The following is a 25,901-nucleotide window of genomic DNA, read 5'->3' on the forward strand; positions in this document are numbered from 1 at the left end:
GTTTTAAGTTTAAATATCTTCAGAAGCATAAAGGCTACAAACTTACAAAAAAAATGGTTTGTAAGTTCAGTCACTTAGATTTTTTTCAACATTCATCTAGCTTTGCGGATATTGAGAAGCAAATTTTTCCTTTCAATTTTTTTGTCGCAGTCTCTCTGATTGAAGATGGCAACCACTAAAACAAATTAAGAGGAAAAATTTACTTCTCAAAATCCCCAAGCTAAATGAGTGCAAAAGAAATTTAGATAGTGCAACTTGCAAAGGTGTTCTTGTCTAAATTTGTAGCGTTAATCCTTCTGAAGATAGCACCCTGTAGAAGGAAGGAAAACCATGTCACTCTTCAAGCACGAGTCTGTGTGAAGCTGCGGCAGAGACCTAGAGAGTCAGATTTCACCACGTGTGAGAAAGAACCAGTCCTCAGGGGTGAAACCAAGGCGCTTTGTGAAGGAGGGTGCTAATGCCAGGATGAGACACGGTTACAGGGAAGTGCTTTCAATCTAGCAGGCAGGATCTGTGCCAGACAATGAGTTGTCTTTGAAAGTGCCTTTGCCCTGCGATAGCAGCAGCTGGGAGAACCTAAGAGCTCTGTCTGAGCTTCCCAGATATGTGGAGCCTCTGATTTTGATGAAATGAAGGCTTGAGTGTTGAGTGTTTACTTAGGAAGACTTGAGTGAGCTATTAAGCAGTATTTTATTAAAATTATTTCAAATATGCTTTTAAGGAACAGTGAACATGCTTTTATTATTCTACGGTAGATATGTGAACTGTATAGAATCTTTGCTTTGAAAAAAAAAAAGAATCTTTGCTTTGCTAAAATTAAAGCAAACTGATGGTGTCCATATTCTTTGAGAAAGCTATGTTTTGGGGGAATTTTTAAATAATTTTACATGCTACAAAAGGTCAGATAACTAGTATTCTCTTTCAGATGTGTTAAAAGTGTGTGATTTTGCTTACTTTCTGAAACTATCCTATTTTTTTCTTCCAAAACTAATTTTTTTGCTAGTACACAGCCCTTTGAGAAAAAACTATATATCCAAACACATAATTTGAGTACACATGGCATATATAATTTGAACATATGTTGAATATATACTAAGTATATGTGATTTGAAAGTCAATGAGAAAAAGAATATTAGACATTATAAATGGTAGCAGTTGTAACAACTTCTTATATTGATTTCTAAATAGAGTTACTTTCTCAATATTGTGGTTTGATTTTTTTCATAAATTGTAATTTTATTTTACCAAATAAAACATTGAGTTTAATATCAACTTGCAATATTATTATTTGTCATAATGTGTTTTTAGTAATTTCTGGCTTATTTAAAAAAAATCCTATGTTTCAGGCTCCCACCACTTGTTTTGTGATGGTTACAGTTTTATAAAGTAGCACTGTCACTCTCAAGACCAATGAGAACACAACAAATTTTGAGCCTCATGCCAAAAAGGACATTTTGTTCTAAGAACATTAGTTATATCAAAAAGCACACATTAGTTTATTTGTTTTCATTTGTGATTTATCATAGATTTTACGTTCTTTCTATTAAAAAGTGAAGTTTATTGTATGAAGTCATTCTTGTATTGATAGCATTTTGGACATATTTCATATTTCTACTTTTCAAATTAGCGAGCAAAGTAAAAGTTCCAACATGTACCATTCTGATCCGAATCCACACAGTTGAATTAATTGTGCTCATATGTACATGTTTGAGGCTTGAAACTTTCCCCATGCCTCTAGTCTCACAGTTAGCTATACATAGCACACATGTTCTGCAGCAGTCTTCTGATCCGTCAAAAAAATAGAGTTTTGTTTTGTTTCATTTTGTTTGGATGAAGTATCAAAGACAGAATCCATGCCAGAAATATTGTGTATTTGAATTATTGTAATTTTTTTCCCCACATAAGAAACCTGAAGCAAAACAGTAACCATTAATTCTGCAAAGTGTAGGATGACAAATAGTTGTGTGCCAACTCAAGTAGGTTTTGGTGGCTGGTATGTTTGAGAAATATTTTATGGGGATCTCTAGCTGCAGTAAAGCGTAATGTGATTGATTAGTAATATCTGTTATTGGAAGAACAATTAGAAAGCAATAGCCTGAGTGTCATGTGTTTTCTTAGCCTGTATCCATACCTAAGAAGGATTAAATCCTCCAGATTTGTCCCATTATGTTGCTCTAGGCTTTGTATTTTGTGCTTTTGAAGGGGTATTGTACCTGTTCTGAAGATTTGTTCATTTTCTGTTTGATAGCAAATCAGAAAATTCATCAGCAAATCAAGGAGACTATGTAAGTGTTTCCTTATTGGCAAGTTCAGTGTCATGTCACAGAAAACAAAGCATAGAGTGAAATTTTTTATTGTGTCTTTGGTTTTCTGAGTCCTGAGACTATGTGTATAAATATGTAATTAATAGTACTTTAAAAACTGAAATACAAAACAGTTGGAACTCTTTCAAGAACATGCTAGTTTCTTAAAATAAGATTGGAGACAATATTTTCTATTATATTTAAAGTGGATAAAATTTTATTTGTGTAATTCATCACTTGGACTTCATGGTGTACGTTATTTCTCAGTTACAGTACTAATCCTCACAGGAAGCTTTGGTCAGCCTCTTGACATGGACAGAGGAAGGGAATTGCTTGTATGTGAGAGGAAAAGGCAAATAGAAGATCACAGGCAAGCACCTCTTGGATCTACCAAGCTAGGGAGATAGAAGAATTTGGCAAAGAGGGCATAGCAGTGCAAAACTGCAGTTTGAAGATCAATGAAACATGTTTTTCTTATTCTACCAAGTAAAACGGACTCTTCTATCAATCAATTTGATTGGATTCCCTTGAAATCTACCTCTGAGAAAGACCTGAGTAGTGTTCCCCTTCATTATTACTCAAGTGTCAGCCAAACCTGGAAGCTCATAATTGTTTACATTACGTTAAGGAACTATAAGGTCCTTAGGAATTAAGGAGGTAAAGAAAGAAATCTTTTGTACAGTTGGTTTTGGCATTCTTTCCATAAAGAGTTGAGTCATCTCTTTAACAAGTCTGGGACTTGACTCTGTAAAGACTGGCGGAGAGAGCAGTAGGAGGCAATTGGGTTTGTGTTCTCACCACTTACACAGTTGACTCTCCTTTATAGGGGCTGGTAGTCTTCAGGAAAAAATGAATTGTGGCCACATGTGTCTTAATGTGTCTTCAGGGATTCTTATAAAAGGGGATCAAATGCTAGGTCCTTGTAGATGTTTGTTACAAGATGTTACCATTGTGGGAGCTGAGATATGTGTTGTTTTTATCAACAGTAATTAGGTTTTCTCTGGAGTGAAAGGTGGGTTAAGGAAGTCTCAAAGATTGCCTGAACATCTTCTTTCTCTTCTCTTGTCCTGTACAGCTTTAATAATATTAATGTAGTAACACAACATAGGGCATGAAATATGGACCTTGATAGACAAACTTCAATATAAGTATGGTGTCCTTACTAATTAGCCGATGTGATGTTGGGGAAAGTTGCTTAACTTTTTCTCTGAGCTTCAATTTCCAACCCTATAAAAATGTAAAAAACAAAGAAAACAAAAAAGTCTGCCATGTAAGAATATGGTGAAGATTGGAGATACCTGGAAAATAAGTTGTAGTATAATATTAAAAGGAACTGGTTTCAGCAGAGCCTATGCCTTTGAGCTGCCAGATTTTGAGGGCATGCCTGGTTACAGGCCATTTTCTCCTGGTTGAGGGACTAGAGGGAGTAGGAGAAAGAAAGGAAAAAAGGGCAACTTACAAGAAGATCTACAACTTCTCCACTCATAATGAATTGTTTTTTTGTTGTTGTTGTTGTTGTTTGCTTGCTTGTTTTTTTTGTTTTTTTTTTTTTGTGGGGTTTTTTGAGATTTTATTCTGGATTTTAGAGCAAAGCAAGTTTCTCATAGTGTCCTCTTGGATAAGATGGGGATATGTAGTCTGATAATAGGAAAGTTCACAAATTGAACAATCATATACATGGGAGGTTTTCATGGATTAACATGAGGCTGAATGAGGGTGATCTGCCAAGGACCTCTGCCTTCTGCCCCAGCTCTGTATGGATGTTTGAGTGACACCATGAAAAAAATGAATGTGACATGCTTATCAAATGTTCAGGAGTCACAAAGCTGGAGGGGAGAAGTGATATGTCCCAAAGTAGAGCATGAATTTAGAGAGATTTTGAGGGGCTGGGACAGTGTGAGTCAAAATCAAGAAGACCTAAAGGAGGATTTAAAACCACAACCTTACATTAGATATGGATTGAAGGGAAGGTCTAAATTCTAGGAGAATGCCAGTCATCAGTTTAGCATGAGTTAATAAGCAATGTAGGTACTTCAACCAGTATTGTGGTCTTAAGTTTCATTGAAACAGTGGTTCGCAGACTTGATCTGAATCATACTCACCTGGAGGGCTTGTTAAAATACAGATAGCTAGGATCCATCCCTAGTGTTTCTGACTCATGAGGTCTAGATTGCAGCTGGAGAATTTACATCTTGAGCAAATTGCCAGGTAATGTGAATGTCTCTCCTCTGGGCACCCCCCATGGAAACTAGTACATTAGAAGAACAACCCTGCTAAATATAGAAAAATGACTGTATCTCCTGAAGTATTGAAACAATTTTGGGTCCTGCTTTTCCGGTTAGGACAAAAGCCAGAAGGATGGGAAGAATTCTAGAAAGAATGTAGTATTAGGGATCATTGAGGGAAAAGGAGTTTATGGAAAGGAGCAAAACTTTAGAGGTGCAATAGCTGCCTTCAAAAATTTGAGAGATCAACATGGTGAAGAGTCTTGGTTAAGAGTGTATACGTTGAGGGCAGCCCCAGTGGCGCAGCGGTTTAGTGCCGCCTGCAGCCCAGGGTGTGATCCTGGAGACCCTGAATCGAGTCCCACGTCAGGCTCTCTGCATGGAGCCTGCTTCTCCTTCTGCCTGTGTCTCTGCCTCTCATTCTCATTCTGTGTCTCTATGAGTAAATGAATAAAATCTTTAAAAAAAAAGTGTATACGTCGAAAAAAAAAGTGATACATTGGAACCAAATAAACCTGGATTTGGTCCATCATTTTGCTGATCTTTTATATATTTAACAAACACTTATATGCTACTTCATAAATACCAGGCACTGTTCCAAATGCTTTACGCATATTAACTCATTTAATCCTCATAACAAACCACCTTATAAAGTAGGTTCAGAGAGGCGAAACAACTTTCTTAAGGTCACATACCTAGTAAATGGTGAAACTGGGACTCAGATCCAGGCAGTCGTGTGGAGTCCATGTTCTTAAATACTATGTAATACTGTCTCTCTACTATTGACTCCTCTCCACCTAATTAGTTACGAGTCCTTAATGACACCCCAATTTCACTGTGACTCAGTTCTCTTCATTGTTACAATAGAGATAATCCTTTTCTTATGGGTTTGTTCTGAAGAGTCAAAAGAGATATACTTGTGAAACTTATGGCTTGTGTCTGGTATGTAGACTTTTGTGATACTGAAAATTAGGAACAGTGGGTAAAGTTAGTGTGTGTGTGTCAGACTGTGACTCAAGAGTCTTAAAATCTACCTGTCAGTTATGGGGTACAGAAACAGAACTAGGGTTTCAGCTGTGAAAGTATTTCTTGGAATTCAAATGGCCCCCTATAAGAACCATCTGGGTAGTACCCAAGTCTTGAGGAGGAGGCTAGACTAACTGCTATTCTGACTTTAAAATTCTACAACTGTAAAATACTGACTTAATTCATTTGAAAATGTCAGTCTTCATCAGATTGTTCGATTATTTCCTCCTGTCCTCACTTCAGCTTTATGCAGATTCTAAAAGACTCTGTCTGTCAGTGTTAAAGCAATTATAAGTTACCCAAAGTATTTTCTATACTTTACTCATTCTTCACTTTTCAGCAGCACAGACACCTGTTCATAGTCTGTTGCTCTTCAACACTTTTCTCTAAATAAGTTAATAATATTTATTCTTACATCCAGTAGCTATTTCTTGCCTGGTTTCCTTATACCTCAGTTTTCCTTAGTAACAATGTATTTTGATTTTCAGATGTATCTGAAGCCCTTAAATTTTAAAGCAATAGTGATTATTTTCAGAGATATTTTTATTTTGTTACTCTAAAGTTGTTTGGATGTTTTCCCTGATATACATATAGAGATTTGATCAGGAAAACCAGATATAAAAAGCAAAAAAGTTTGTCTAGGGTGTCTTGGTTTATTGAGGAGTTGTACATCCAGGGATAGGACTTTTGTTGATGCAAAAGGCCTATGACAGTAGAGTTTACTTGAAGTGCTTTCCCAGCTCCTATTTAGCTTCTTCCTGTAGAAGCAGCTCCCATAACTGGGCTGCCTCAGGAATTATTAATAACTCATGAATCTATTGAGCTTATTACATCCTCATAGCTGTGCCGGGGCCCAGAAATTCAAGATGGTTGGAGCTGGTTCCGAAGGAGGAAGATGTCTAACTAGGCAATTACAGAGGCAAGAGATACCTGCTAAGATGGGGGAAATCTTGGTTTCTATTAAAGTACTCAATCAGATGTCTATGTAGGAATAATAGAGAACTTCCCAGAAGAGGTAATGCTTCATCTGTTTTGTAGAATTAGTAGTATTCAGCCTGGCAGAGTCTTGAGTGAGTGTGTGTGTGTGCACATTTGTGCACGTGTGTGAATTAGGTAAAAGTGTGCATACTAGGACATGTGACTCCCAAACCACTTCCCCAATTGGGTTTCTAGAATCCTAACATCCGGGCCTTTACTTTGCAGACAATAGTTCGAAAAAGGTCTTTCCTGGGAAATCTGAGCAGCTCAAGAGGAAAGTCCTAATGGGGCATCTGGGTAGTGCAGTTGGTTGAGCACCCAGCTCTTGGTTTTGGCTCAGGTCTTGATCTCAGGGTCATGAGATTGAGCCCTACGATGGGCTCTGTGCTCAGTGTGGAATCTGCTTGGGATTCTCTTTCCCTTTCCCTCTGCCTCGCCCCTCCCCACCCCATCGTGTGCTCCCTGTCTTTCTCTCAAATAAATAAATAAACATATCTTTTAAAAAAGACCTAAAGAGGTATCCCTGGGTGGCGCAGTGGTTTGGCGCCTGCCTTTGGCCCAGGGCGCGATCCTGGAGACCCGGGATCGAATCCCACGTCGGGCTCCCGGTGCATGGAACCTGCTTCTCCCTCTGCCTGTGTCTCTGCCTCTCTCTCTCTCTCTCTCTCTCTCTCTCTCTGTATGACTATCATAAATTAAAACAAAACAAAACAAAACAAAAAAAGACCTAAAGATATTAAATTAGAGGTACCTTGAATTATGCCTAATCATATCAATCAATAAAGGAAAAGGTAAAGTTGAGAAAATCTCCCAGAAAGGAGAAGATGGTAATAGTAAATAGGAGAAGAGAAAAAAAAGATAATTAAAAGGCAAATTTAGTCATCCCAACATCTTAATAAAAGAAATATCAAGAAGAGAAAACATAAAAAATGAACAGAAGGAGCATATTACCAAACTAATCCAGAAGGGTACACATGTGTGATGGGAAGAGAGAGAAATGAGCTGCTTCTCATGTTCCATATTGGGGAGTAATTACATATTGCCTAAAACTGAAATGTCATGTAATGCAATCATGTTATTAGGATGAACATGGAAGTAAAGCCTTCTTTTCCATAAGTAAATAAAAGAACTTAGAGAGGTTACCTCTAGGAAGGGGAGATGGAGAGTAATATTTTGTAACAAATCTTATAAAACTACTTGATACTTTAAACTATGTACAACTATAAATTTAATAAAAATAAAACCCCCCAAAATTTTTTTGTTAAAATGTGGTGAAAGAGTAGACTAGAAGAAGGTAAGGAAAAAGTGACTGAAATTGAAGGTGGTGCTGATATCACCTAGCATACAGTGAGGAAATGAAGATACAACTAAAGGAAAACTCTAAGTTCTACACAGGATAAATAAAAGCAGATCCACCCTTAGACTCATCCTGATGAGAATGTGGCCAACTGAATGAAAAGGGGCTAGGTCTGTATCTCCCTTTCCCCTTGACTCATTTTACCTAACCACTCACCCTCCTCCCCTCTAGCAAACATCTCTTTGTTCTCTGAATTTATAGTTCTGATTCAGCTTTTTGCTTATTTTTTTTTTAGATTCCATTTATGAGTGGAATTGTATGGAATTTGTCTTTCTCAATCTAATTTATTTCCATTAGTATAATACTCTGTAGGTCCATCCATGTTGTTTCAATGACACAATCTCATCCGATTTTATGGCTGTGTAATATAACCACATTTTCCTTATCCATTGTCTACTGATGGACACTTACGTGTTTCCAAGTCTTGACTATTGTAAATAATGCTGCAATAAATATATAAGATGTATATATCTTTTCAAGTTAGTGTTTTAGTTTTCCCTGGATAAATACCCAATAGTAGAATTATTGGCTCATGTGATAGTTCTAGTTTTAATTTTTTAGGAGCCTCCATACTGTTTTCCACAGTGGGGGTACCAATTTACATTCCCACTAATAGTGTGTGAGGGTCTATTTTTCTCCACATCCTCACCAACATTTGCTGTTTCTTGTCTTCTTTTTTAAAAAGATTTTATTTATTTATGAGAGAGAGAGAGCACGCGCATGCATAAGCAAGGGGAGGGACAGAGACAGAGAGAGAAGCAGACTCCCCACAGAGAGGGAGCTAAGCATGGGGCCTGATCCCATGACTCTGAGATCACCACCTGAGCCATAGACAGACACTTAACCAACTGAGCCACCCAGGTACCCTGTTCCTTGTCTTCTTGGTTTGATATACAAATTTAGGGATAATCTCCATAGAAATAGAATGACTTCCAAACTGGTGGAGGGGAATAAAGAAAATTCAATCAATTGATATAATAGATAGAAAGAAAGAAGGGGAAAAAATACCAAGGAAAAAATGTGGCCAAGTAGAAAACAATAACAATAAAATAAGACAACTGAAATAGATCCAAATATGTATTTAACTACAATAAAAATAAATGAACTAAACTCTCCAGTTTGAAGACAAAGATTGTCAGTTTGAAGACAAAGATTGCCAGACTTCATAAAATACAAGTTCTAGCTACATATCATTTATAAGCATCGTACCTAAAACATAGTGACTCAAAAAATGTGAATGTAATGGAAAGGAAGCAGCTATATGAGGTAAATATGAATTAAAATAAAGCTAAAGTAACAACATCCATATTAGGTAAAATTAGATATTAAGACTTAAAAAAAAATATGTCATCACCATTGATCATTTGAGCCAAAATTTAGTGACCTAATTAATGGCCAAAATTTAATGACCTAATTATTTATCTTTATTTGTGCATTTCTGTTGAAATGCACCATATTTACCAAGTTAATTCAACCATTTTTTAAGGCCATTCTTACATATTTTTGGAGTGTCAATAACTCTTTTATAAAGGATCCCATTTAACAAATCACTGCATCGGTGTGCTACATGGTGGCTATATGACCTACATGAGCAGTTCAGCACCCATGAACATTCATTAATACTTAGAGAATACTTGGCAGTTTGTGCTAATCGACAGTTTCCAAGCCTGTCTTTTTAATTATTGGGAAGTAGTTTGTTCCCCATAAAATTCTAGGCCAAAATCAAATAGACTTTTGAACCAATTTTTCATCATAGTGAAAATTGCTCAAGTGGACTTAATTTTAAACTTGCTTCATGTAACAGTATCATAATTACCCATGCCTTTTAAAATATAGTATCAGAAAGGTCTTTCAGGATTATTAATAAGTTTAGAAATGAGATGATGAGAAGAGAGCCCCTTTCCCCTCTTTCAAACACTTTTTCTACCAACCACGTTATGTAGAAGTCTTAATCCGTTTAACATTCTGTTAAGGTTTCAGATACTTCTTCCTTGCTTCTTAACTGGCCCTTGCTACAGAAAACAGCCCCGTGTTCTTACTAATCAGGCCAAACCAATCTTTGTCAATAGTAGGGCCCGGATAGATACCGTGGGATGCGTCTCCCCTCTGTACAGGAGAGAAGTCAAATTGTGTAACCCTACAGTAGTGACAGGAGAAGGGTTACACAGTGTGGGTGGAAAATTGCTCTTGCTCATGCATAGAAACAGATCAGCTTTGGGTACTAGCTCCTCTCAGCTGGGTGCCTTGCCCAGAAGGGGGTGGGGCTGGTAGCCTGAGAAACTGGGTATTTTTCCCAGGCTTCTGGGTCACTGTTTGCTGCCTTTCAATGCCCTTTAAAAAGCACCTCGAGGAAACTTCTCATTGGCAGCTGAAGAACTTGCTAGTTCCAGGGGAAGAATCTGGGCAGGACCAAAGAAGAATTTTCTCCCTTCTCTATTTTTTAGGACTCATAGAAAGTGGGATTTAGCACATTCATTTCAGACACAGGGCCTAAAGGTAGCAGTTTAAAACATGTTTTGTTCTGTTTGGATTTTTAGGCTTCAAATAATCTGATTTCCTTGCTACTTATTATGTAAAACAAGTTTAATCACATAGGTATTTTCCTGATATTTAATAGTTTGGCCCAGGGCATGATGTTAGCAACACCTTGCTCCCGGAATGCTGTGAGTGATAGTTCCATTTAATTCAAAGAACTTCACACATCTGAGAATTTCCTTAAGAAAACCATATACTTCTCACAACAAGAGTCTGTTCTGTTGGAGTTGAGTCATTTATTCCAAAATTGTGGCTATCAATTCTGTGATTTTTTTTTTGACTGGTTTGTTTAGGTCAAATAAAATGTTAATCCATTTTAAAGGTACATTATGTACCAGATTGTTCAATTTATTTGTGAGCCCGTATGTATGCTGAGTCCCTTACCCATTCAAATGATTTTTCCTTTAATTTTTGTTAATTACCAAAGGAATAGCATCCTTATTATTTAAAAAAATCAAGAGCACAGGAAATGCTGAAAATAAAAGTACTGCATTCCAGTGTCACTCCTGTGGCACCATTCATCATTTGTGGGCTAGCTTGGAAAACCAAAAAAAGCTTTTCTGCTACATGTGGCCATACTTCTGGAATTCTAGAATGCCAAACTGGAAAGGAACATAGAGATCATTTATTCAAACTTTCTCAATTCCAGAGAGCAATATTTAACTCAAGAAAGGGGAGGTAACTTGCGTGAGGTTATCATTTCAATATGCTGGTGTCTTGCCCTTAAAACCAAGTCCAAAAAAAAAAAAAAAAAAAAAACCAAGTCCAGGACATCTCATCTCAGACCTTTTCTGGGATATCATACTGCTGGTGAGTTCTTAATCTTTAACCATTTATTTTTAACACCTTTTATTATTATTCTAATGACAAAAGCAAAAATGCTCAATGGAGAAACTGACCCGTTATCTTACCACCCACCATTGAAATGTTGGTATATTTTGGTCCAGGCATTTTTCTATGTCATTGTTGTACAAAAATGGACGAGACTTTACATAATTTCGTGCACTTCTTTTCTCCCTTAATGTATGATGAACATTATTCCGTGTCAGTGAACATTATTCCTTAATATTATTTTTTATAGTTACATGCCAATATGCTATAGATGTGCCATATTTGAGTCCCATTAACATCCATTTAAGAAAAGCATCAATTTGAAAAAAAATGTTGTCTTGGACATAGCTGAATACAAAATCCTTACATATTTTGCGTGCTATATGAAAACCATTGAGTGTAGGGGCACCTGGGTGGCTCAGTGGTTGAGCATCTGCCTTTGCCTTAGGTCATGATCCCGGGGTCCTGGAATCAAGTCCCACATCAGGCTCCCCACAGGGAACTTGCTTCTTCCTCTGCCTATGTCTCTGTTTCTCTCTCTGTGTCTCTCATGAATAAATAAATAAAATCTTAAAAAAAAAAGAAACCCTTGAGTGTAGAAATCATTGTTCAATAATTTAGAAAATACTTGGAAAACTTTTTAGTTGAACCTTTAAAACCCAAAGTTATGTCATGCTACTAGATTAGATAACCTAGAGTTAAAGTAAATAAAATCAGATCAGTTTAGAGAGTAATTATGTTTATCTCTGACTTGGTCAAATATGACTTAATCATTAAGCTAATTAGCCATAGCACTGTTTTATTGGCCATCAGCAAGACGTGTTAGAATAATCTGCCTTATTACTTGTAGACAAAGCATCTGCCTTCCCATCATCTTTTATAACGCTAATAAAACAAATAATAGTAGTAAACATAGAAGCAGCTACTATTTATTGAGAGGAATACAGTATGTCAACAATGTGCCACACTCTTTGCAAACATTACCCTTAATATTCACAACAGTCCAAGGAGGTACACGCTAGTCTTATCTGCACTTTAGAGAAAAAAGAACTGTAGCTCAGAGGGGTTAAGTGACCTGTCTGAGGTGGCACAGATAGAGTGAGTGGCATAATTTGGATTTGAACCCAGATCTGCCTCACTCCAAAATTCAAAACTGGGGCTCACTTCTCCAAAGTGATTCTGACGGATTTTTTTTCCTGCTGATTTAAATTCCTTTATTAGTGGTAGTTATTAACCTTTTGGGGATTGTGTAACCATTGGAGAATCTATACTCCTTGCCTGGAAAATGATGTTTTTGAAAATAAATGGATAATTTTTCATCAAATTTCAGAAGTTACAGTCTGTAGCCTGAGAACCCCTACCTACACTTGAGCAATACCCTTTGGGTCTTTAAGTCTCTTATAGTTATTTGCGGCCAAACAAATAACCTGTAAGAGGAACACATGCAATACTTAGTGACTAAAATTGTGACCTTGTTGCAGCGGTAGAGTGTTGGTCCATGGAATTAGAGAGGGCAGGAAGCACTCGTTAAGCATTTCACCTGTTTGTTATTTGTTTTTGGGACCAGCCAGCTCTGGAGGCGATCCCAAAAACTTTTAAGACTTACACTGAATCCTAACTACAGAATAACTCCATAACATGATCTCACAGCCAAATAACTCTCTAGATACTCAACAATTACTTATTGAAATACAAGGTGAAACTTTCAGGTTTTTCCTGCTTAGAATGGGTTATGTTAAAGGAACAAAAAGAAAATTATATAAATATTACTCTGTACAACCTGTTAGAAATATAAAAAGAAATCTGGTGCAAACAAAACCGTGAACATTATAAAACCCACACAGTGGGTTAACAGTTTTCTATGCCCCTGACCCCATCATTAATGCATATAATGGAGAGTAAGTTGTTTTTTGGCATGTTTTTTTTTCCTGATCATCTCTCAACATTGTGATGCTTCCAATGACTTTAGCTTTATAATTTAAGACAATTTATTTCACACTGGGTGATATAAAACAAAAAAAGAAATACCTTCTGCTTGAATTTATAAAGATAAACCACAGATAGATAGGGCTTGTTCTTTTCACTTTTCTATTTTGCTATTGGAATGACAGAGTTCACCAGATAATATATTCTAAAAATCCCATTAGGAAAATGTGCTAAATGGAATCTCCTTAATGTATATAGAAAAACAATCTTTTTAGGGGATGTGGGGGCAAAGTAAAGGGGACAGTGGGTAAAGATGTTAGGCACAGTGTGAGCTATGTGGTTTGAAATTATTTCTTAGAATTGAATGGCTAAAATTTAATGCTTCTGCTGTTACCAAAGTGTATTTTGAAAGTAAAAATATGGTATTGTGCACTCCAAATGTAAATAAATACATTCTCAATGAATATTTACAAGACAAACACTTGCATAAAAACTAGATAATGTGGTTATTTTTCTTTTAGGATATTTATAATATGCAACATATTTGAGAATTAAAGTCCATCCCATGTGGACATCTGAAGCGCTTTCTAAATGTTTTCTTGTTACATCACTGTTATTGGTTTGGAGTTTGGTCTTTCTTTTTGAACAATAGGAGTCTAATTCTCCCAGGGCTTCATAAGTTGGGTATTCACAGAGGAACATTCATTCTTGCAGACTACTGATACAACATCTACTGCACTATGGGGGAAGGAGAGGATGCCTTGATTCAGTCAGTTTTACCATTTTTAAAAAAGATTTATTTATTCATGAGAGACAGAGAGAGAGAGAGGCAGAGACACAGGCAGAGGGAGAAGCAGGCTCCATGCAGGATGCCTGATGTGGGACTCGATCCTGGGACTCCGGGACCACGCCCTGGGCCAAAGGCAGGTGCCAAACTGCTGAGCCACCAAGGGATCCCCCAGTTTTACCATTTGTAAATGGTCTGATGGAGGAAATTGATACTAATATGCTAAATTATTAGTAGTCAGTATATGAACTAGTATCCTACTGAGTGGTCTGAAAGAGTTGAAAATGTTTAACTCACTGAGAGGCAATGATCTTGCAATTGAGGAGAAGAAAGCTACTTTTTTTTTTAAATACCCAAAGGCAATTGAATATAAATGACAGGCCATAATTTCAGTCTTCTGTAGAAGTAATGGGGTCTTGAGCTCTGCTAAGTGTGCTCCTGAAGAGAGCTTGAAAGTAGAGCAATCGACCAAATTAAGCTGCTCTATCTTTTAGGAATGAAAGATGATGCTGAAATAATTTGTCTGGCAGGTATTATCAGACACTATGACTATTTCCTTTAACCCAGAAGTGCTTTTCTTTTCTTTTACCTGCTACATTTTTTTCAGAAACCTACTGTTCAGATGTCCCCAGGCCCACCCCAAAGCAGCTTGTTAGCAATATAGAATCCTAGGCTCTACCCCAGAGCTGCTGGGCTAGAATCTGCACTGAAAAAGATGCCCTGGTGGCTTGTCAATGTGTGAGAAGCTCTGGTTGAAATCACTGAAGCAATGACTGAATAATCGTGACCATTATGACCCTGATGATTTCATGGAGCTCCCAAAAGTGCCTAACCTTTATCTAAAGGCAAATATCCTCACTGGGAAATTTGACCTGCTATTTTAGAAAAGTACAGAATTATAAAGTGTCCTAGGTTCCTTCCTACTAAGATTTCCTTCCCTTGATCCCCTACTTTTTTCCAAATATTGTGTAGTCCAATAAAGCCTAACTAGTAACACAATTAGGTGAGATTTGTGTATCTATGACACCTGAAAACCCCATACTCCACAATTTACCCCAGTTTTATCCTCTTTTCCTCAAAATTATTTCTAGAATGACAAATCAGAAATTAAGGGAATTCACAATTCGCCACCTTTGCCCCTCTACTCTCTCTGGAGGCTAGGCAATGCTCTATCTAGGGCCAAATGAATAGAAACTCTGAAAGAGAATTATTAGTAAACCAGAAAGCATACAAACTGGTTACTGCATGAGAGGAAGATGGTTATACACATTTATCACTATTAAGTACAAAACTCTAATTCATAGTCTCATGAAATGGAGAGGAACCCGGTTTCCTTTTGACACAGTTTCTATCCAGTGACAACCAATACAGATTAAATGAATGCATTCCTATAAGCTTTATGAACACTTTCAACTTATGTTTAAATGCCTTTTTCTGAGAATCTAAAAAGACTGTATGCTTTCTTTCTTACTGACTTGCATGAGAAGGTAATAGTTTGCAGAGAAATTCAGTGAAGCGGTTGATAGAATGTTTTAAAAATGTATTTCAGAGAGTAGAGCAATAATAGTGATGTCAAAACAGCATCATCACATTCTCCATCCCACTTAAACCAGCACTAGGCCTGGTACGTCCATTTCTTCTCATCAGCCAGATGAAATGGAGTAGTAAAAATCAATCCTATATTTTATTGAATCTTATAATACAGTTCTCTCTTCTCTGACTGTTAATAAAATATCCCCCTTGGAAAGAAGCCAGAATTCTCTTGGGCAGTTTAGACTTTCTGACAGAGAGGAAAATTGGGAATGGGAGGTAGCAAAGGAATATAGAAGTAAAAAATTAACTTTTAGGGTCAAAATTCCTATCTGAACAGATTGACTAGTCTGATTATTTTTTAAGGTATCATGTTGATATAAGTGTTTTGAATTGAGTCATAAGTAATGATTTAACTGAAGGTATGCTGTATTAACTCTTAGCAACACTGAAAAAACAAGTCACTTTTTGAGTTCATATTTCTCACTGACAGTAACAGAACACATGGGATTATTTGTAGCTCCCCAGTTGGGTGAGATCTCTCAGGCTATCAAAGGCAAGTGGATAAAGTTTGGGAATGTAGGGGGGAAAAGGTTTGATAAAGAAGGGAAGGTAGGGGGAAAAAACGGTTTTGCTGGGAAGATTGAAGATAGAATTCAAAATCAAATTGAATATCCATTTGCAATACCTTCCAACCCTACTTAGGAATTGAGTGATGGAGGTGATGTCTCCAAGTACTCATTGCCAAAGAAAGAGACCTGTATCTAAACTTCCTAGTCTCTGCTGTCTTATAATGGCAAGTCTTTATGTCCATGGTGCCTAGTATAGAGACAAGTTTGATTAATGTTGATTGAAGGAATGGATCAAGAAGAAGCAATCACCATTTGAACTTCATCCTTGCTCTTTTCATATATTGAATGGGATTCCTTTTGCACGCATGAGACTTAGTTGTGTTGAACTTTGGGTTAGTGCCATTTTGGAAAATGACATGTACTACTCTACATTTCATATAGTGCTGTTGAAAAAATTAAAAATAAGGCTTTGATCTGGAAAGCTCTAATTCTTTTTCTTTACTTTTATAATACTGGGAAAGATGTTTATTCTTTTAGGTTCTTAGTTTCTTTACTCTAAAATCATCATCTTTTACATCTTGTACTCTAAAAAGCAATATATTTGGCTCAAAGATTTTAAGTCTGTCTTTAAACAGTGTTAAAGATGAGAAACTAGGGATTGTAAGAGAGGGAGATCATAGGTTCTTTATGAAAAAGTTTCATCTAAAACTCATCTTTGTTGAAAGCAAATTGTAGATACTCTTTGGTTAAGCCATACCCACCATTGTAAATGCCAACCATAGGTCTAGTTTTTAAGTGCAGTAAAAAGTATATTCCATTATTTTTCATAATGGCCTTATGGAGATATAATTCACATACCATGCAACTCACTCATTTAAAGTATGTGTACCATTCAGTATTTTTTAAAAAATATTCACACAGTTGTAGAACCACCACCACTAACTTTAGACCATTTGTACCACTTCCAAAGGAAACCTGGTTGTTGTCAGCACTCATTCCTCATTCCACCCCTAGCCCTAAGCAACCACTACTTTACTTTGTCTATCAATTTGCCTCTTCTGGAAATTTTATATATATGGAGTCATATAATATATGGTCTTTTGTGATTGGATATTGTTCACTTAACATTTTCAAGGTTTATCTATGATGTAGCATGTATCGGTATTTCTTTACTGATGAATAATATTCCATTATGTGGATATATCGTATTTTATTTTCCATTCATAAGATGATGGACTTTGGCTATTATGCATAATGCTGCTATGAACATTTATGTGCAAGTGTTTGTGTAGACACGTGGTTTCCTTTCTCTTGGGTGTATACATACCTAGGAGCAAAATTGCTGGGTAATATGGTATTTTTAACCTTTTGAAGAACTGCCAGACTGTTTCTCAAAGTGCTGCAGCATTTTAAATTCCTGTCAGCTGGATATAAGGGTTCCAATTTCTTCACATCCTCAACCAATGACTATGTTCCACTTATTTGGGTTTTCCTATCTTGGTAGGTATAAAGTGGTATCTTACTGGGCTATGAATTTCCATTTCCCTTATGGCCAGTGATTATGGCAAGCATCTTTTCATATGTTTGTTTTTGATTATTTCTGTATCTTTTATGGAGAAATGTCCTCTCAGAATCATTGCTTATTTTAAGTTGTGTTGTCTTCATATTATTCAATTGTTTGTATAATCTAGATAAAAGTGCCTTATCAGATATATGATTTGCAATTTTTCTCCCACATATCCTTATGGAATATAAGTTCCATTCTTGAATGCATTCATTTACTTTTTTAAGGAGTATTAGAATCCCAAAGAAAAGTGCTTTGATCTCAATCCAAATAATTATCTATTATACAGAGACATGAAGAATCTATCTTTATTTCTAAAACACCTGTGACACAACAGGACCATATAAAATCATGTAAAATGTAAAATTAACTAGTTCCTGATGAGAGGTTTGGCACGAATGAGAAAATCAATCTCTAAGTTATGAAGAGAAATAAGTAGTGAAAGGTATGAGATTGAAATTTCCTTTGGCTTATCATTGATAGATGGTTATGGAACACCAGTATGTACTGTGATTACATAAGAACAGTTGAGAGTTCGATTCTCAGCTTATTGGGATTGATAGTCATAATGATAACACAAGAACTTTAAAAAAAAAGCTGGATATACTGTAAAATCTTTGAAAAATAATTCTTTCAAAAAAAAAAGAAAAGAAAAATAATTCTTTCAAGATTTTTGGTTTTATCTTCTATTTTTCAAAGGTTGAATATTTGGTTTCATAATTTTTGTTTATATGTTGAAAACAAAGTAAAATACACACACATGTATATGTACATTTTCTTCCTTTTTTTTCATTTTCTTTCTTTTTAAGGATCTCTCTTACTAGAATCAATGATGTTAATTACTTATGTGCCCTCTTCAGTTGATTCTTAGAAGTCTTTATAAGAGCTGTCCCACGGTTAACTTATTCATTCAGCAAATAACTGTACTGTCAACCTCAGGCTCTGGGCTAGATGCTGGGAGTAAGGCGGTAGATAAAACAGACCTTGATTGTTCCTCATATGGAGCTTACAGACAAAATCCGGGTAAGAATACAAATAAGTGTAGAGTTACAAATTTTTAAATTACTATGAAGGTAAGGAAGAGGTGCTAAGAGACAATTAATAGGAAGATCTGTTTTAGGCTAATATGTCAGGGGAGTACCCTGAGACATATGGAGGATTGAATGTAGCTAGCCAGGGGAGGAGGAGAGCATTATAAGCAAAGGCAACAGCATGTGCAAAGGCCATGAGGCCAGGAAAGAGTTTGCTGGGTCCAACGAAGGTCAGGAAGGTCAGTGGGACAGATGGGTGGTAAGTGAGCTAGAAAATGATAGGAGACAGGAACACCTGGGTGGCATAGCTGTTAGGCATCTGCCTTTAGCCCAGGGCATGATCTTGGAGTCCCAGGATCGAGTCCCACATCGGGCTCCCTGCATGGAGCCTGCTTCTCTCTCTGCCTATGTTTCTGCCTCTCTCTCTCTCTTTCTTTGTGTCTGTCATGAATAAATAAATAAAATCTTTTAAAAAAAAGAAAATGATAGGAGACAAAATCTCAGAAGAGGGCAGAAGCTAGTTCACATAAGCGGTTGCGGGACACATTAAGGAGTTTGCATTTTATTCAGAAAGTAGTCAAATTGTTTTGAGGATTTTAGCAGAGGAAATGACATGATCTGATATAAACTTTAAAAAGATCATGTTAGCTGCTTCATAAAGATTGATGTGTGGAAGTGAGGAAATAGAACTAAGATGGCCAGTTAGGAGGCTTTTGTTCTTGCTGAAGCAAGCAGTGATGGAAGCTTGGACAAAGATGGAGCAGTGGAAAACCAATAAGGTTGAATGCATTTCAGATTATTTTGAAAATATGGTGTAATGGTTAAGAGTATATGTTCTAAAGCCAGAGAAACTAGGTTAGAATATGAATTCTCCCCTCTCACAAGCTATATGACCATGGGCAAATTAACTTTTCTATTTCCTTAGTTGTAAAATGGAAATAATAATGGGAATCATCTCATGGAGTTGTTATGAAAATTGAATGAATTAATAATGTTCTATATGCATCCTAAGAGTATCTGTCAAGTAGTGAATGCTTTAATAAGCATTGTTGGTAACGTTTCCACTATTTAAATGAGGAAGTTTTGATGATGGTTTTGATCTTATTTTAGACGTGTGTTTGAAATATGCATGAAATATCCAAGGAGAGATGTGAGAAAGTTGGAATCTGGTGCCCAGAGTAGTGTCCTGGGCCAGAGATAGAGTTTGCATTCAAGATCAGACTATAATGTGCTGGATATATTTACAAGACAGTCAGCACTTGGAATTGATCCAGCCTTGTCCTGGACTGGCAAATGGGATATCAAAACATTCAGTGACTCTGAGTTTCTTTGGAGAGGTGGCAAATATGATAATATGTACAGAGAGTATCATCAAAGAGACCATGTTTTGAATTTTACTCCCCCATTTACAAGTTGGCTGACCATGGACAGCTAGAAGTGTTGGCAAATGATGCAATATGCAGTTGATTGGAGAAGAAGAATCATGGACAACTCTCAGGTTTTTGGCTTGAACACCAGGTTATTTGTAGGGCCAGTTCCTGGAGTGACGGAAAGGTTAAGGAAGTGTGTTTCTCAGAACTTTAGCTTCCTTAGATGTAGGTTTATGTCTTCCTCATAGGTGAGCACCACAAAAAATGCAAATAAATGCCTGGTGTAGGACCTGGAATATGGTAGATGCTCACTAATGTTTTTCTTGTCTACTTTGGGCTCTTCTCCCCTTCTTACAAGAGCTGTCAGCATCTCTACCACCCTGCCTAGTCTGCTTCCTTTTGTAGATGCAGATGGAAGATGACAGCAGTGAGGTAGGTGGCAGAGGAGGTCCAGCACTAAGTTGGAGGTGAGCGAGGCTTCACTCATCTTGGGCACCAAAAACAAAAGGAATCAACATAAATATTTTAATACCATATCATGAAAAGTCAAAATCAATGTGAAAAATTCACGATGAATAAAATATTATATGTTTGCTAAAGATAGAACAAGTATTACCAATTTCTCCCCTTGTCTGTAGCTCTTGCACTCAGTATGGCCCTGTGACAAGGTGAAGGCAAAGAGAAAAGGCTTCCATTCTTGGGCCTCTAAGAGTCTTCCTCATTTTTTGTAAACTTGGGAGTTAAGAGCCAGTCAGCAAACTCGCATACTCTGATGATCTCTAGATGCCAAAGAATGTCTTCTAACAGGCTGCGATACTGGGTACTCTTATCTTAGAATTGGGGGTTGAGGCCTCTGCTAGCCCAGCCCCCAGCCTTCTTCTATCAGTTGCAATGTGGGAGTTGGAACAAGGTTCCTGGATTCGCCCCACTCAGTAAACGCAGACCCTTGTGACCCTGGAACTGTTGAGCAAACACAAAGTGAAATAACCCAATGCTCTATTAAAGGCTGGGGTTTAAAGTTCAGCTTTGTGCTTATCGGCTACAAGCCTAGTTCACTCCCTAGATGATTCTTAAGGTTGTTTCGTACTTGCAATATGGCCTGAGAAGATGAACATTTCATTTCAGAGTGGGTAGCTGTTTGCTTAGCAAGGAGCTGTCAACTGGCAACAAGAAAACAGCAGGTCAGGAGCAGGCGAGGATGAATGAAGGTCCCGTACATGGAACGCTTCCTTACGATCTTGACTTAAGAAGCTAAAGGTACATGTGGTACATGTAGTGGCTTGTGGTTTATAGTTCTTTCCTATAAAAATCAGAAAATTTCCAATGGAAGCAATTTGGTCATTTAAACACTGTCAGCAAGTAGATAATGAGTGATTAAAGGACAGATTTGTCAAAGCTCATATGTATAAGAAACCAATTGTGAAACTGAGCTGGCAGGTCACTTTTCCTCTAACAAAAGCTGGGTATGGGGAAGCCAAATTTTTAAGTTATACTAAGTATTTTTATCTGAATTCAAAAAAACATTTTTCCTAATTTTGAAAACATTTTACTGCAAATGTGGCATATCATGATAATATATGTTTATGAATGATTTGTGGTGAAACAATGAGTAAAGAGAGTCACGTGAATTATTCTGAAGCTGCTGCTGAATGCTGTCTACATGTCAATGGCACTTTAAGATTGCAACATTTTGTTTGGTGACCTTCATACCAGTTGCCCGCATGCACCTTAATCTCCCTCTCAAAAAAGCTGAGCCTGCTGTAGATTGGTCAGTTGCTTTTTTTTTTAACCTAGTTTTTCATTTACCTATTACTTTAGTACACCTGGTTTAAATTGTACAAAAGGATGAAGTTCATTATTATATAACACAGAAGCCCATCTTTGGGTTTTTAGGAAAAATACGTGCAGGGCTGTCATGAATGGAGACCTAAAGTCCTCCTAGATAAATCAGGTGGTACATTTTAAAGAGTAAAAGTAAAGAATGTTCAGAAAAATTATGGAATATGTACACAAAGGGGGAAAGTGTCATAAAGTAATTTCTTGTAAGAAAGTAATTTTCAGCCTGAAACTTATAACTAAATATTTAGAAGCAGAATAAATGTTGGGAAAAATCAGCTTTTTTGAGGGTGGCAATCTGTAAATACGGGGAGTCTGATGTAGGTCTTGGTGTCCAGTTACCTGCTGCTCTGCAGGAATCACTTTTTGAGTATCTCCTCTTTATTTCTCAAGAATGAATACAAAGACTTTTCAAACTATGAATAAATAGTGCATAGTGCCTGAGCTGCAGGCATACAGTATGACCATGAAAGTTATTTCTTAAAGAATTTAAAACAATTTTTAATTGTCTAAGTAAGAATACTGAGTAAGTTGTGATACTTTGTCCTAAAAGGTCTAGTGTCCTTCTTTCCTTCCTTCTTTCCTCTCTCCCTCTCTCCCTGTCTCTCGCCTTCCGTCTTTCCTTCCTATGATACTACCTAGCTAGCTAATTCTCCTCCCTCCTTCCTTCTTGCCTCCCAAGTCCCCTCCTCCCTTCCTTTCTTTACTCAATCACTCTTATGATGTCCATTTGAGTGCTCAGATTATCTTATTTCTACCTTTATAATTATTAGTTTTAAATCAAAGCAGTTAGTCCAACCAGGAGCCAAAAAGCCAAGTCAGTATCTTTTTTTAACCTCTCTACTATTCATCCAAACTTAATCTTCTTTTCCCTTATTATAATAATTATTATTACCAAAATTAGCATTTATGCTAATTTGTGTAGCATTTATGCTAAAAAATAGTGTATGCCTCCTTGTTTGATTTAAGATATTCTCATATATATATATATTTATATAGTTGACTGCCATCTTAATATTTCTTAAAATTGCTACCCCACTTTAAAAAAATCTTTATATCTCTAAAACAAATGTGAATAGCCACAGGATTTGTGGTCAAGCATCATTCAGAAAACCATTAACCTGATTCACTTTTCAGGAGAGAATGTAAAAAATTCCACTGCAAATTACAGATGTTGAACTAAATGTTAGTCTATTAATAAGCAGGGAGAAAAACTAAGTAACTTTCTCTGCTGGGCTAAAATATAGCACTGCTATCTTTTCTGCGGTAGTATTCTCCACCATGGGTTACTGGGGGCTGGGAACTTCCTGTCAGAAAACTAATTTCTATCAGTCGGCCATTGCACGTTCCTGGGAATGCTCAATGTGGCGGTGATGTGGCAGTTAGGTGACATACTGAATTTTAATGTGAGATTGGCCTGCCTCGATCTCAGAAATGAGTCATGCATATGTGAACCTATGAAAACAGTTGGGATCAGATTTAGAGCAAAGAACATTCATTATACTGGTATACAGTGTTTACTATGTTTCTACTAAAATATGTCTGTGGCTAGCTTAGACTTAGGAATTTGAAATCATCGTTTCTAAAGTACTTTGGATTCCCTTTTGTCCTTTCTTTCCTTGTCATTGACTGGCTTGCAGCCGCTGCTTTGTTGCTTCTCAAGCCAGCCACGTGCCTTCCCATTCCTCCCCTCCATCAAATACAGAACCTGCCTTGACCTTCAAACTCAGGCCATGCCTGCTTTGACTTCCTTCTGTCTTACCTTTGTCCTTGACCTCATTTTGGCTGTTTTTTTTTTTTTTTCACCATTCTCTAAATTCATACTTCCCTGGCCTTTGTTTGGACTCCTCTGTCATTTATTTTTAACTGGTGGCACACTGTCCTCCACTGTCATCTACTAGCTTACATTCTCCTTGCTTCTGAAGCTGCAGGACTTTTCTTCTCTGAAAGGACCTTGAAATATTAGGTTTTGTATTTAGGACTTGCTAACTCTTGACCATTATAATACATACTTAGTCAAACAACGTGAAATTGTAAACTCTCAAGGACCAAGGTTTTTATTTTTTACATGTTTTGTACTTATGACAGGTGCTTAATGGGTGTGTCTCAGTTCAGGAAATGAACTTCCAGGTATGGCCCTGGAAAGATGGATATAAATAAGTCTATTTTAGTAAGGACCTATATATTAAGGCTGCTTATACATCTGATGAAACAAACCAGGGAAAGAACTGCTTATCTGTGTATTTTAGTTTTCCTACTTGATAGTATTTGTCTCTGGAAAATTATTTATGTAGTTATCTAGGTGGTCATTAATATTACTCACATTGTAAATTTCATTTTGTTTTACCTTCTTTGGCAGTGTTGCCTTTCTCAGAACTAAGCAATAACGGTTTGTTTTAATGGAAACTTTTTTGCTGTCTTAACCATTTTTAAGTGTACAGTTTCAGTGATACATTGAATGTACATTAAGTACATTTATATTGTGCAGCCATCACCACCATCCTTCTCCAGAACTTTTAATCTTGCAAAATTGAAATGCTATACTCATTAAGCAAGAGATCCCCATATCCCCTCTTGCCAGCCCCTGGAAGTCAACATTCTACCTTATGTCCCTGTGAATTAAACTCCCTAAGTACCTCACATAAATAGAATCATGAAGTATTTGTCTTTTTTTTTTTTTGAAGTATTTGTCTTTTTGTGACTGGCTTATTTCAGTTAGCATCACGTCCTAAAGTTTCATCTATGTTGTATCATGTGTCAGAATCTCCTTTTTAAAAAAATATTTTAGTTATGATTTTTAAGAAGGTTTTATTTATTTGAGGGAGAAAGAGAGAGAGAGAGAGCACGCATATGAACAGGATGAGGGGCAGGAGAAACAGATTCCCCACTGAGCAGATTTTCCCCATGAGGGGCTTGATCCCAGGACTCTAGGATCATGACCTGAGTCAAAGGCAGATACTTCACCAAGCCCTTAGGTGTCCCAGAATTTCCTTCCTTTTTAAGGCTAAATGATGTTCAACCAATGGACACTTTTAAAAGAACTTTGCAGCAGCATTTTGACCCCTGACTGTGTTTACATGCAGTTACTTTGATTATTTCATATATGCAAATATGTTTTGAATAGTTGTTAGGTTATTCCTTGTCTTTATTGATGATCACTGAAAACAGATTGACGTTTCTTAAATTCTCAAGGTCCCCAAGGCATTCACAATTAATAATAATTTCCTATTTTATTACATATAGGAAAAGATATGTCTTTTATATCTTCTTACGTCAAAAGAGAAAAAATTTTTCTAAAATAATAGAACTGATGTTTTCATCACCAAATACAGACTAAATTAATCAGTTGTCAGAATGAGATTCTTACAAACATTAAAAATAATTTTTAAATAGATAATAAAAGTTTTCATTATTAAAGTGATCTTTTTACAAAACATTTGGAGAATAGGCATTAGAAAAATCATTTATAATTCCATCTTTCAAATATAATTTAGAATTCTAGTGTCTTGGGGCAGCCCGGTAGCTCAGCGTTTTGGTGCCATCTTTGGCCCAGGGTGTGATCCTGGAGACCTGGGATCGAGTCCCACATCAGGCTTTCTGCATGGAGCCTGCTTCTCCCTCTGTTTGTATCTCTGCCTCTCTCTCTCTCTTTCTCCCTGTGTCTCTCATGAATAAATAAAATATTTTTTTAAAAAAAGAATATTAGTGTCTTTCCCTTCAGTCTTTTTCTCTTCAGCCTACACATATTTTATTACATGGTTTTAATTGTGGTACATTATACGTGCCTTTAATATTTTAAACCAGAAAAAGCTGCACAAAGAATATGAATGCTTGTTTGATTGAACTCAAAAGCATCTTGGGGAGCACAATGAGAAAGGCACAATCCTCGTGTGTTTTGACACCAAGGTTCTGCTGGTCCCTGTGATTAGGGATGACTGCATAAGCAACAAGCATTCTCTGGTGACTTCAGAGCTGATAGGAGCCATGCTGAAGATGGCCATATTTAGGGGAAACAGATCTGTCACTGGAA

The 25,901-nt window shown here is 36.7% G+C and overlaps 1 protein-coding gene across 50 annotated transcripts in view; it reads left to right on the forward strand.

The window, feature by feature from the left end:
• Positions 1 to 25,901, forward strand: part of THRB (thyroid hormone receptor beta) — a 372,815-nt gene that overhangs the window by 18,969 nt on the left and 327,945 nt on the right. For 5 of the 50 annotated variants that reach the window (XM_072726689.1, XM_072726696.1, XM_072726715.1 and 2 more), the window contains exon 2: positions 21,161 to 21,292. The exons of the other annotated variants lie outside the window; for them this stretch is intronic. The gene's annotated coding sequence lies outside the window, so the exon portion shown is untranslated. The remainder of the gene's footprint in view (positions 1 to 21,160; positions 21,293 to 25,901) is intronic. 50 annotated transcript variants of the gene reach the window in all.

This window comes from Vulpes vulpes, chromosome 11, assembly GCF_048418805.1.
Source record: "Vulpes vulpes isolate BD-2025 chromosome 11, VulVul3, whole genome shotgun sequence".
In the NCBI taxonomy this organism is placed as follows: domain Eukaryota; kingdom Metazoa; phylum Chordata; class Mammalia; order Carnivora; family Canidae; genus Vulpes; species Vulpes vulpes.